Below are 14,470 nucleotides of genomic sequence, written 5' to 3'. Positions count from 1 at the left end.
CAGCGAGGTTAATAATACTACCCAGTAAAGCAGGCATGCTCAAAAATTAGTCTGGGACAAGGCTGGGTTTGCCAGCGAGGGCTGGTCCTGACATCACATGCTCTAACCTGGTGGGCAGTCAGCTTGTTGCTCTATTATTGCTGCTTTGGAAAGGGCGAGGCTAAATCAGAACATTCACTCCTCGAGCCATTTCTGCCGAGTCCCTTAGCGTTGATTATAGTTCTTACACTCTGCAACTGACGGTTTCCAGCTTGACTCACCTCCAGGCTCATAAATAAATATCTGGCAGAAAGCAAAGAGGTTGGAAAAGTTTCCTGTGTCTTACTTAACCTGTGTCTTTTGTTTGTTTCTTTCTTTTGGGGCCATACTCGGTGGTGCCCATGGCTTACTCCTGGCTCTGTAGCTCAGGGATCCCTTCCATTGGGATCATATATGTGTCAGCTGCATGCAGAGTAAATGCCCTACCCAGGGCACTATCGTTTCAGCCTCATAATCTGTGCCATATTGAGCCCTTGATAATTGCCAGGGCCTAGATTTATGTTCACCTCTTTAGAAACAAAAACTTGGACCAGTTGATTCCCTTGAGATAGACCAGTCTAGGAGAGTTCTCTGCAATTGCATCACCTTGGGCTGTTTAGAAGGGGGATGATCAGTTTTAAAAAGGGGGGGATAGTTATTACATATAGAGTATATATATAATATATATATTATATAGTAAGGAGACTTTGAGAGCATCAGCAACCCAAGGAAGAGCACCTGGTATCTTGCAAATGCCCAATAAATACTGTTGTTATTCAGGATAATAATAACATTAGGAGGCCGGTGAGGTGGCGCTAGAGGTAAGGTGTCTGCCTTGCAAGTGCTAGCCAAGGAAGGATGGCGGTTCGATCCCCTGGCGTCCCATATGGTTCCCCCAAGCCAGGGGCAATTTCTGAGTGCTTAACCAGGAGTAACCCCTAAGCATCAAATGGGTGTGGCCCAAAAAACAAAACAAAATAATAATAATAATAATAATAACATTAGAGCTATTTCGAATCAAACATCATTTGAAATGAATTTTGGAAAGATTAATAGTCAAGAGACCCCTATCTATCAATATTTTCCATGTGTGAATTGAGAAGAAAAATTCTCACTCAATTGTCAGTGCACAGACATACACGGGAAAAAAAGCAATAAATGAAAGCTATTCTACTAAATGGAAATACCATTAAATAATATAATCCAAGATAAGAGACTGCATCTCCAGTGCTTTGAATTTATTTTTGACATTTTTTTCCCCTCGAGTTTCCTGGGTGTCACTCTCTAATACAGTGAGAGCAGTGTTGCTATCATATCATGGCCATGGAGTGTGACAATGAGACTGCCTCAGAAGCAAGTCACATCCTCTGAGCCAGTTAGTGTTTAGCCCAGAAGACTGCAAATGAGTCAGGATCCCTTTAGGACTAGCCAAGTGTTGACTGCCCTGGTCACTCACCCATGCTGGGCCTTATTCTTGAAGTTTTATTTCTTTGCTAAGGAGCTCGGTGCTAATTAGAATGGTAATATCCCTGATGCCATCAATCACTGACACATTTGTATGAATGTATTTGGACCCTGTGTGAAGACAGAGATTTATTGGAAACTGGGGAGATAGCTACCACTACCAATAAATTTGCAGAGATTTGCAAACGTATTTGACCAGTTGCCTACCTTCAAACCCCTTTCAAAAAATTATTCAGTTGCTCTCTGGAAAGACTTCTCTTTTTCTTTGTTTAAAATTTCGCCAAGTGTTCTTTTTAGTTATTTATTTTTATTACACTTTGCTTTGGTATTGATTAAAGTTCTGTGTATTGTATTTTTTAATTTAATTTATCTATTTTTGGTTTGGGGGCCACTTCCGAAGATGCTCAGGGGTTATTCCTGGCTCTACGCTCAGGGCTAACTCCTGATGGTGCTCAGGGAACCATATGGGATGCCTTGAACCTGGTCTGCTGATTGCAAGGCAAATGCTTTCCCTGCTGGACTATCTCTTCAGCCCCAACATATAGGTTGTTAATGATGATTTCCCAAGGCCTTCTTCAAGAGAATAAACACAAAATGTGTTCATTCACTTCCTTCCAACAATTACACTGGCTAACTACTTCCCTAGATTGGTTCATATCTCCTTGGGGATGGTAATGCCCACTTGGGGAGGTTCTGTTTTAGAGGAAAAGAGAGCCAAAAGGGGACACTTGCTAAGGGAGGGCAGCAGGGCCATTTTCTAAAACTGTCCTACTTAGCTAGGAATATGTGGCTGTTTTGCATTCTAAATACGGCTTCTCCTGATTATTGGCACCAACTATAGTCACAGAGATGGAACATGGATCCCACCCCCAAACACGATTTTATTCTTAAATTTTTCTGCCTTTTTTGTTTTGTGTTGGTTTGTTTTGGGGCTGTACCTGACAGTACTCAAGGCTTCCTCCTGACTCTGTATTCAAGCATCACTTCTGATGATGCTTGTCTGCTATATTTGCTTCTGCTCCATTTTCAATTTTTCCACACACCCAAAAGAACAGGTATTATTTATTATTCGGGGAAGGGAAAGTCTCATGAGGGTGAGAAACTACATATCTGGCTTATTTGTAAGGTCTTACATATTGCAAGTTGTCTCTAGGGTTTAAAAACAATTAAATAAAACAATAATAAAGTAATAAATGATTTTAATAGCCTAAGGCAGATTCTGTACTTCTGTTGCAAAGGCATTAAATAATGTTAAACCATTATTCTTTATTTAATACATTTATGTATATGTATATATGGACATATACATGAGGCCACTGTGGCATGCTTTGGCCTGATACATTTTTTGGGGAGGTTTTGCTCACACCCAGCAGTGTTCAGGGTTATGGTTACACCCAGCAGTGATCAGGGTTACTCCTGGCTCTACGCTCAGAAATCGCTCCTGGCAGGCACAGGGGACCATATGGGATGCAGGGATTTGAACCACTGTCCTTCTGCATGCAAGGCTTACCTCCATGCTATCTCTCCAGTTCTGACCTTATACTTTGACGCTTGGGTATTGTCAGGGTTACAAGGGTCTGGAGGTACTAGGATATGAGGCAGCATACAATGTTAGGGATTGGACAGGGCCTTTCATATATCAGGAATGTATTCTATCACTTGAGAGATCTACTTGGCCTTTAGGTGTATTTTTTGGGGGGTCACACCCAGCAGTGCTAAGTGGTTACTCCTGGCTCTGCATTCAAAAATCACCTCTGGCAGGCTCTGGGGACCTTATGGGATGCTGGGAATCAAACCCAGGTCCATCCTGGGTCAGCCACATGTGAGGCAAACACCTTATTGCTGTCCTATTTCTCTAGCACTTTAGGTGTATTTTTTTTTAAATTTTTATTGTGATCAAAATGCATTATAAATCTTTCACTGCATTTAGGTGTATTTTTTAATGAAGCAGTAGCTTAAAAAATTAAATTGAGAAAAAAAAGTTGTTGTTGAGTGATATATATTGAAGTTTATAGGCTCTTGTGAAAGGCTCAAAGAGATAAAACATAAAAACTGAAAGTAGACTTACCATTCATTTCTATTAATCATAGTCTATTTATATGTTGAGTATTTTCTTGTTGAATGTTGGTCTTCCCACTAGAATTGTAACCCCACAAGGGAGGTAAGTACCATTCCTGTTCTTGCTACATCATCTACTGCCTGCACAATGATTGGTACAGATCTATGCAATCACAAATTGATAATTCAACTCATCAGTTCACCAACTCAATTACTTTTCTAAAATTTATTTTATAATGAAATAGTTGAAGAATACTTTTTAAAAAGCTCAAACTTTACCTGAAACTGGATTAAATAATTATGCACACTGTCCATTCTACTACATATGTTAGTTTGGATTTACATTTTCAATATCTATCACTTAAGAATATATTACTCAGGGGCTGGAGTGATAGCACCACGGTAAGACATTTGCCTTGCATGTGGCCAACACAGGACAGACCCGGTTCAAATCCCGGCATCCCTATGGTCCCCCGAGCCTGCCAGGAGCTACTTTTTTTTTTTTTTTTTTTTGGTTTTTGGGTCACACCCAGCAGCGCTCAGGGGTTCTTTCTGGCTCTACACTCAGAAATCACTTCTGGCAAGCTCAGGGGACCATATGGGATGCCGGGATTTGAACCACGGTCCTTTTGCATGCAAGGCAAATGCCTTACCTCCATGCCATCTCTCAGGCCCCATAGGAGCTACTTCTGAATGCAGAGCCAGGAGTAAACCCTGAGCAATGTCGGGTTTACCCCTTCCCCCCAAATCAAGAATACACTATTCAACATTAGACTGTTTACAAGTGACATCAATCAGTTAGGACTGCAGGTTGAGTTTTGAGGAATGTTTGGGGTCAAGGTTGGTAAAACTACTTTATATCCTTCAAGAAAGATGAAAGCAATTTGAACTCTCACCTTGAACTGCTATTGAAGGTTTCATGAAGGTGAAAATTGCACAATTTGGGTACTGGTCAGCCTAACACTGCTGGATATAGGCAGAGGTGCTAGTGTAGTGAAGGAGCACAGGACTGAAGGGTCCTGTTCTCCCCTTTCCTCGGTGTCTAAGAGTGAGATTTTGCACATATTGTCATTCCATGGCAGTGAATCAGACTGCTCAAAACTTTCTTTTATCCAAAAGTTCCTGCAGGAAGAGACATCACATATTGAATTACTGTCTTGTTCTTCATTTGCTGGATGAATTTCCTCTGCATTTAAATCACTGTTTGATCTATTATATTTATTTCACATAAAGGAGTGTCATACTTTGGATTTTCTGCAAACTCTGAAAAACAGTCTGTTTGAAGACTTTAAAGGACAATTAATACCCCAATTGCTCACATATTCATTTCTGCAGGCGCTTTTGAGTTTAGTAAGAACAAAAGCTTTACTTTTATTTTTCTTAAATCTCTATATTAGCATAAACAACTTCCTGGTTTTAAAAAAAGAGTGTCCTGCTTTTGTAGCATCCTTTTTGAAGCATCCAGGGCAAACTGAGTAGGTCAGACAACCTATCTTTAGTTGTGGTAGGAAAAGACCCTGATCAGGTTTTCTTAAAACCAGAGCATGCAACTGATTTGGAGCTCAACATTTCCCTTTTAAGAATAATAAATCTTTTCCATTGTGGCAAAATAAATAGGATAAAAGTAGACACATTTCGAAGAATTGCAGAATTGTGGAGTACAGAGTCCTTTGAAGTGCTACCCTTTGGAACCAGTCTGGGATTCATACTTTGCTCAACATTTTTTTTTCTCTTAGGAACACTGAATCAAGTTATTCAGAAGCATTTGAAATTGTCTGAAGAAATGTGAAGAATTTTGCCAGGATAAACCAATTAAATATGACTCTAGAACTCCAAAGGGGCTGTTGATGAAAGGGTCCATATCAAAGTGATCAGCGACGTTTTTGACAGAATAAAACATTACTGCACAACAATCATTTATGAAAATCAACTTTTCTCTCCATGCAAATGGGATTGATTCAGGCATTGGGGAAATTTTTTGTCATTCCTTCTGCTGTAGTGGAGACATGAATGCTAAAGGAAGAAAGTTCTAGAAGCCATACTTATCAAGGATTAAAGACACTATGTTCCTAAGTAGTTTAAGTGACCCATTTTATGAATTTCTGAACTTACCTGTTTGCTTTTCCAATCTTCTTAGCCTCTTAAAAATTACTGAAGTTTATTATTTCTGGAAAGTAGTGTTACCACTGCATAAAGAGTAAGGATTTTAATGGGCTTAGGTCCTGGTTCTGTCTGAGAATCACTATAAAATGGAGGTAAGTCTCTGTGGTTCTGATGATTGTTATAAAGATTAAATAGGATGAACTAAGTAAAACTGTTTAATGGATACTGAACTGGTACTAAAAGGGACAAATAAGACTATATACTGTGATGATGTATAGACTATGTTTGGGAACACAAAGTAATCTAAAAACAATAGTTCAAGGTAGTCTTAAAAGCTATTAGCTTGGAACTGGAGAGACAGTTCATGGTTTAAGATCCTTGCTATGCATACATGTAAGTAACCCTGGTTTGAACCCTGGCACTGTATATGGTCCCCTCACCACTGCAAGGAGTGATCTTTGAGCACAGAGGCAAGTGAGGTGTAAGCACTGAGCACCACAGGATATGTCTCCAAAACAAAAACAAAATAAAAAACAAAAAAGGTTGCTGGTTTGATAAATGTCAGGAGGTAGAAAAAGAACCTAAATTGTGACTCAAATAGGAAAAGGTCTGAGGCAAAGAGATGATTAAGTGGTTAGGACATTTGCTTTGCATGTAGCCAACCTGTATTTGATCCCCAGAGCTCAATATGGTCATTGAGCCCCAACAGGAGTGGTCCCCGAGCCCAAAGCCAGGAGTAACCCTGAACATTGCCAAGTGTGACACTCCCTACAAAAAAAGTAAAAATTCTACCTACCTGAATTCCATACTTAACCATTCTTGGACTTTGGTTTCTATGAGTTCAAGATACTTGTGAATTCAACATTGCTTCTAAAGTTCCCTGAACTGTGAAACCACAATATGTGAACCTATTCCATATAAATATTCATGATGCAAGTAATTTCATATAATAGGTTATTATATACATTTATGAAATTTTGTTTTACATAAGACACCAGACATCATTCAGACCTTTGGAGTTCGGCCTCAAAAGAATAGCCACTACAGTACTACACATCTTTGCTGTTACATATCCTTTCCCCACTCTCTGACTACAGCTCAATGGATGAACACTGGAAACATACCACACAGTGAAGCCTGTTAAATTATCTTGTTAGACATTTAGAATGAGGGGTTTAGACTTTATAATGTCAAAAATGAATAGACTCGGGGCTGGCAAGGTAGCGCTAGAGGTAAAGGGTCTGCCTTGCAAGAACTAGCCAAGGAAGGACTGTGGTTCGATCCCCCGGCATCCCGCATGGTCCCCCCAAGCCAGGGGCAAATTCTGAGCACTTAGCCAGGAATAACCTCTGAGCATCAAATGGGTGTGGCCCAAAAACAAAAACAAAAAAAAATAAATAAAATGAATAGACTTACCTGGAAAGTCACCATATTTTTTATTGTTACTGAGAGTACCATTTTGTGGAAATCATGAGGGATCATTTGCAAGAAATGTGAAAAAAGACAACCTACTGGTATGCTTGATGAAGAGAGAGAGCGGAAAGAGAGATGTTGGGGAGGAAAAGTAAAACAAAAGTAATTTTTGGTGTCATTCTCTGGTCTATCACCTACAGTCTTTCCTATACTTTTTACAGTTAGAATTCTGTGAATATTTTTGTATTTTTTCTTTTACTTATAGTAGATTCAGCATATGATTCAGCACTCTGAGCATAATGCTCAATGAATTTATTCTAAAATGACTTTTAAAATCACCTGTGAATGAATAGAGATAATGTTTATAGGAAAGAACCACTAATGGCACTGCTTAAGAAAGGAATGGTGATTGAGAATTTGGAAGCATTTCCATGGATCCTCTGCATTAGATAAAATGTCTCACTGACTATGGACTTCATTTCTTTAAACTTATGTGGCCTCTAGCTTACTATAGGCTTTAATTTAAAATAGCTATTGGACCAGAATTGGCTTAAAATTCTGTCAGGAGCTCCATCATCTCAACTGGTCCACCTACATATCTCAGACTCTTTGCTTGTTCCTCCAACCTTCCATAGTCACCAAGTGGTCTTAAGAGCATTGAGAAAAAAATAATCAGACATAAATACCCAAGCCATAGTCCACTATAACAAAATCAAGAGACCCAAACTATAACAAGCCAAACTCAAAATGGACCTATTTGGGGGCTAAGATAGAAGGTATGGAATGCATGCTGAGAACTATGGTGGAGGGAGGTCAACACTGGTGGTGGGAATGGCCCTAATTCATCATCACTATATGCCTTAAATAAACTGTGAAAGACTTGTAATTCACAATAATCTCAATAAAATTTAAAAACAAAACATATGGGCCTGGAGAGATAGCACAGTGGCATTTGCCTTGCAAACGGCTGATCCAGGACCAAAGGTGGTTGGTTCGAATCCCGGTGTCCCATATGGTCCCCCGTGCCTGCCAGGAGCTATTTCTGAGCAGACAGCCAGGAGTAACCCCTGAGCAATGCCGGGTGTGACCCAAAAACCAAAAAAAAAAAAATAAAAAATAAAATAAAATAAAATAAAATCCTTCTCATTTAAAAAAACAAACAAACAAACAAAAAAAAAACAAAACATATTACTGTAAAGTGGTACCATTTGGAAAATATTATTTGGCAGTTTCTTCTCATATTAAGCTTACATGTTACTTTTTAGATATTGTGACGAGGAAAAAGATTCTCTTATTTAATGAATATACTCAATAATATAGAATGTACAGCTATCAAACATTATATCTAACTTTTTTTTGATGGGCATAATTTAAAATGGAATGTATCAAGTTTCCTATGCTTATAAATTACATCGTGTAGCAGGATCACAAAAAGCAAGAAAGTCTTTTCCAGTTATAAATTTTATTAATCCCAACTGTAAGAACATTTCAGTAAATAACATTATTTTCCATAGAAATTCTACTTTCCATATAAAATAATTTTATAAAATTGTTCTCAAATGAACAGACTATAGAAAAATGTGACAGGAAGTTAAAAAAATGTTATAAGAAACCATTACACAATTAACAAAAGTATTGTTACTTAAGTATAATATCAAGATATAAAAATATCTAATGTATAATTTCCTTATAGAGCAGCTTGCAGTATAGTGGGTAAGATATGGGAAAACAAACACTAAGCACACTGATTTGCAATGGATTTCAGCTAGCTGAGAAATAGGTCTAAGTTATTTAGAGAAGGTTTGTGGAAGGGAGGGAGGTTGAGTTACTTTTTGAGAACTGGGTATAAGATGGTAAAGAAAAAAAGACAGAGTGAGGACCTTGGGGACAGTGATGAGACTTTGTAGTCTACACACTTACCACCTAAAGGTCATTTATTTACTTGAGGAAATTTGAGACAGAGATGTCTAAGTACAGGATGCAATAGAACATAGAAACTAAGAAGAATTCAAATATGTATACTTTTTTGATTCAATCCCCTGTTCCCCACCTCTTTGATCCCCTTACTGGCTGTGTGATGTTGCAAATTTAATTCACCTTGCTGTGCTTTATTAATCTGTAAAATTGGTGTAAAAATAACGTTCCAGTGTCCATTTGTTGGGAATATTGTGAGACTCAGTGAAAACAACTAACTATTAATTTTGAACATCTATAAGGAATGGCAAATGTCTTGGTCAAGTAGGAAGCTATTACTGTCAGAATTGCTACTGAATAAGTGGAAAATTGGTAAGGACTGGCTTGAAGTGGAAAGGAACAGTGAAGATGTAGGAGCCAATGGAAGGTCTTTAGAGACGATGGATGGAGTGGGAAGCATTTGCACATGGTGCAAGGACACAGATACGTGGGCAGGGAAAGGTTGGATTAAAGTGAAAGAAGGAGATGCAGAGATAGGAGATCTCATTAGAATCAGTGAGGGGTCTATTGCAATTATGCAGGTGTTAGGAATGGAGACCAGGCACTATGAGAGGCAATTGTGATGAAGATCTAGACTTTTCAAAAGAACAACAATGCCTCTTTCTAGTCACCTCTGCTGCCACTAACCTGGGCAGGATCACTTGCATCTCTCTTGTTGCAGTGTTTTTCAACTTTTTTTGTGCAAAGGCACACTTTTTTTCGTGGAAAAAAAAATCACGAGGCACATCACCATTAGAAAATGTCAAAAAAAATTAACTTTATGCCTATATTGACTATATATAAAGTAATTCTCTTGAATAGGAATCAAATAAACACAAACTATTTTATAATTACTTTATTATGAAATAATCTAATGATTGGTCTATTTGTGAGCTGAAGCTGCACATTATGGATGAAATTGGATTTTTTTTCCCACTGCACACCAGACAATATCTCATGAGACACTAGTGTGTCATGGCACAGTGGTTGAAAAATGCTGTCTTGTTGGATTATTCCTTTTCCTCCAAGCCTCTATTTTCTTCTGCTCTTAACTCCAGCAGTCTTGTCTCCATACAATCACTAGGTGGGTTACATTGTCCCCTAGCTCCCACTTCACCCAGAGAACAAGCTGAACTTCTCCCAGGAATTTATGAATGACACATATGGGGCTTCTATGACCTCTGGCTTTATCTCCATAGCATTCTTCAACTGCATTACACAGTCCCAGGAAATTTGTTGTCCTCTTCTAAATATCTGCAGTTCTAATTCCTTCTCCTCCATTTGGTGTCAGCTCCAATGTCTCTTATCAGGATATCTTCCTGACCATATTTCTAATCATAGTCATTTTCTTCTACCTTGGCACTCCCTGTCCTCTTAGCCAGCTGTAAACGTGGCCTGTTACTCCCTAACATGATTTCTTTATATTTTCTTGTCTAAATTTCCCCACTCTGGTGGATTTTTTTTTCCTATGAGGATAGATGGCTTTGGCTGCCTTGCTTGCTGATGTTACCCCACTACCTATACTAATACCTATTTCATAGTAAGTGATTCACAAATGTACACTGAATAAATTTGTGACTGAAAAACAAAAAAATATATAATATAGAGAAATATTGTTAACTAAAGATAAATAAAAAACAATTGGGACAGAGGATTTTTTCTGAGCTTGGGGGACCTACAAGGGTGCCAAGAATTGAACCTGGGTCAGCCACATGCAGGATAAGTGCTCTGCACCCTGTAATGTCACTCTGGCCTCTGGCAGAGAGGACTTTAAATGTTGGATTGGCTCTACTCATGATTGGTTTCTTCCAAATATGAGATTCTGTAATGAGTTTCTGAATTTAACAAGTTAAAAGAAAATAGTTTTAGTGTTAAAAAGCAGAAATCTGAGTTATTATATCAGATTATATATCATATAATATGTCATATTATTTAAATATACCAAATCTGGCTGCCCACCTCTGAAGTGACCTCATGTACTGGCAATGACCCTGACAGGGCATAGGGTTCTCCTTGAATTCCATATAATGATGACATTGAGATAGGTAGTAACCAAGGGCAAAGAGCTAGTGAGTGATCCATAAGATGTTATATCCAAGCTTCTGCCTTTGGTTTATTCCTTATTGTTAGGCTACACATTATTTTATCTAAAACAAAGATCATCCCTGGCTTCTTTGGATCTGTTTATAACTTTGTTTCACCCAAAACAAAGATTGTTTTATATGTAAACCTGGGTGGGGAGGGCTCAGAATAGCCTGAACTATCTACCTTTACTATGTCCTTACTGCCCCACCTGGGGGTGGTCTCTGTACTTAATAAAAACAGTTCTGGCAGACAGCTTATGGGAGATACAAGGTAGAAGACTGCCAGACTATATGCGTTTCACCTTTAATAATTAATAATCTGGTTTGGATTATTTCATGAGTGACCCTAATTCAACTTCGTTCACTTGGAGTTGGAGTTACTGCATATGGCGTGATTTTACACTCTATTATGGGTGATTAGGAAAATATGGAAAGAGAGGTATAAACAAGCCTTCTAGCCTCTGCACAGTGGATAAGTAGCAGAATTTACTTACAAGAAAAGAGATTGTTAGAAAAACTAGCCAGTATGTACATAGTGAGGGAGAAATCTTGAAATTACATAGGGAATTAAAGAATATATTGTCTGAAGCCCTAGAAGAGTGAAAGTAGATTGTATTAGCTATTAAACTATAATTTCAACATTAATGGGTCTACCCTTTCAAACAAAGATGAGAGGTTACTTTGGATTTAGGCTTTGGAGAGGCAGTGAGAGCTCATTGTTCAAAGTTTGAAGGTCTCCTTTCAAGAGGGACATGAAAGGGATAGGGATGTTTCATCGTCAAGTGGAGGGAGAAAAAAAAAGGTCAAAACCAGCTCTCAGGGCTAGAGAGATAGTACAGGAGCCCCAAAATCCTTTATCAAGAGTAGAAGGAGAGATAGGTCTAGTCTGTGAAATAAAAGAACCTGAAGGAAAAAGGAGGCCTTGATATCAGGAGGAGATTGAGCAGGAAGGAGTGGAAGTGGGTGGAGACTTTATTTTTCAGGGGAACTTAAAAGTGGGTCAGTTGGAACTTGGCTACAAGAAATGAAATTAGAAAATCACTTGCTTTTGATTTTGTAAGAAAATTTTCATCTATCTCAATGAAGTGCTAAAAGGCATTTAATGAAAATAGATTAAAATTAATTTTGTCTGAAGTCTTTTTTTTTTTTTCTTCTTTCTGCTATTGCCCTCATTATGTTTTGAGATGCTTTGGGGTGCTTTCAAAGACTGGATCAAGAAGGAAGGTTTAATGTCCCAGCATGAAGTTTTCTTGTGCCTCTGCATGGCTTGAATCACTAAGAGGCCCTATATTTAGAATGTCATTGACACAGATAAAATCTGGGCTCCCATTGGAAGACACAAAAGCAAAGGGGGGAGACTTTTATGATTTCTTTGGGGTCAGGAAGATTAAAAAAAATGGAGTTTCTGGGCTATTGTAATTTATATTGCCTGAAATCTTGTTTTTCTTGGTGGACTGGAAATTTTGATAAATTCATTATCAGTCCAAGCAGATGTTTTCCTACTCTAGCTTCCTACTTTAATGATCAAAAGAAATAACGTGTGTGTGTGTGTGTGTGTGTGTGTGTGTGTGTGTGTGTGTGTGTGTGTGTGTGTTTGGGTTGGGAAATGATGAGAACTAGCAAATAAAGAAAATCCCTGATTCAAAATATATTGAAGTAGTAATACTGACAAAAATGCCAATTGAAGAATAGATAGAGCAGTACCAGTTTTTTTTTTTTTTTTAATCAACTGATGGTTGGTCTCCCAAGCAGTGGTTAAGACGTTGAGTTAATCCCTGATCACAATGTTTTTGTTTTTCTAGACCTAGTTAGTCCTGGTTCTAGACTTGGTTCTAGCCAGAAGAAAAGATACAGAAGCAATCCATAGTTAAGAGGGCTGTTTCATTTATTTGTTTATTTTGGCAATGTTTGGTGCTCCTTAGGATTTATTCATTTTATTTCACTCAAGGATTACTCCTGGCAGTACTCAGGTGTCAGAATTAAACTGGGGCCAGCCCCATTCAAGGTAAATACCTTAACACCTATTCTATATCTTTAGAGTGCTTAGGATTTAGACAGATATGAGAGCAGGATTCTGAAACAAAAATCTCTCTTTCACATCTTCTATAATCAGGCATTCATAGTTGTGTTGGATAGCAGCATTAGCTAGAGGATCAGATGCTACAGACGATCCTCATAGGTCTATGTATGACAGCAAAACTGTTATTGGACTAAAATTACCGTAGTACATAATTCCTGGAAACCAAAAGAAATAAAACCTCCCAAGAATACAACAGGGGCAAAATCATTCACATTGAGCCAAAGCCTGCTGGCATGTACCACAAAAATCAAATAGATGTCAAGACGCCTCTGAGGGGAGACACTGCGTGCCTCTAAAAGCCCCTGCACAAGATGCTAAAGTCAATACCTCAGCTCCGTCTTTCCCAGATGCAGTCTGCAGGGGACTCGCAGGTCCTAACTGATGGATGTGCAAAGCCCACTCTGCTCGAGGCAGCCCTTGAGCCAAATGAGGAAGCAGGCATGTGTTTTGCTACACTGCAGCCCTGGCCTTTCCTAGCCCCACCCCAGAGTCCTTAAATAGCTTCTTGGGAGGTTTTATATTCAAAATGATCATTTATCTGATGTATGCTTCCTTCCTTCCCTCCTCCCCTCCCTCTTTTCTTCCCTCCCTCCCTCCTCCTCTTCCTCCTTCCTCCCTCCTTTCTTCCTTCCCTCCTTCCTTCCTTCCCCCTTCCTTCCCTCCTTCCTTCTCTCCCTCCTTCTCTCCCTCCTTTCTTCCCTCCTCCCCTCCCTCCTTCCTCCCTCCTTTCTTCCTTCCCTCCTTCCTTCCCCCTTCCTTCCCTTCCCCCTTCCTTTCCTTCCCCCTTCCTTCCCTCCTTCCTTCCTTCCTTCTCTCCCTCCTTCCCTCCCTCCTTTCTTCCTTCCCTTCCTTCTTCCTTCCTTCTCTCCCTCCTTCCCTCCCTCCTTTCTTCCTTCCCTCCCTTCTTCCTTCCGTCCTTCCTTCTCTCCCTCCTTCCCCCCCTCCTTTCTTCCTTCCCTCCTTCCTTCTCTTCCTCCTTCCCTCCTTCCTTTTCTCCCTCCTTCCCTCCCTCCTTTCTTCCTTCCCTCCCTCCTTCCTTTCCTCCTTCCTTCCCTCCCTCCTTTCTTCCTTCCCTCCCCCTTCCTTCCTTCCCTCCCTCCTTCCCTCCTTTGTTCCCTCCCTCCTTCCCTCCTTTCCTCCTCCCTCCCTCCCTTCCTTCCTCCCTCCCTTCCTTCCTTCCTTCCTTCCTTCCTTCCTTCCTTCCTTCCTTCCTTCCTTCCTTCCTTCCTTCCTTCCTTCCTTCCTTCCTTCCTTCCTCTCCCATCTGATTCATTTTGAGCTTTCTTTCTTTCTTTCT

The sequence above is a fragment of the Suncus etruscus genome, chromosome 11 (assembly GCF_024139225.1).
Source record: "Suncus etruscus isolate mSunEtr1 chromosome 11, mSunEtr1.pri.cur, whole genome shotgun sequence".
In the NCBI taxonomy this organism is placed as follows: domain Eukaryota; kingdom Metazoa; phylum Chordata; class Mammalia; order Eulipotyphla; family Soricidae; genus Suncus; species Suncus etruscus.
The sequence above is the reverse complement of the archived record's forward strand: the minus strand, read 5'-3'. Positions refer to the sequence as shown.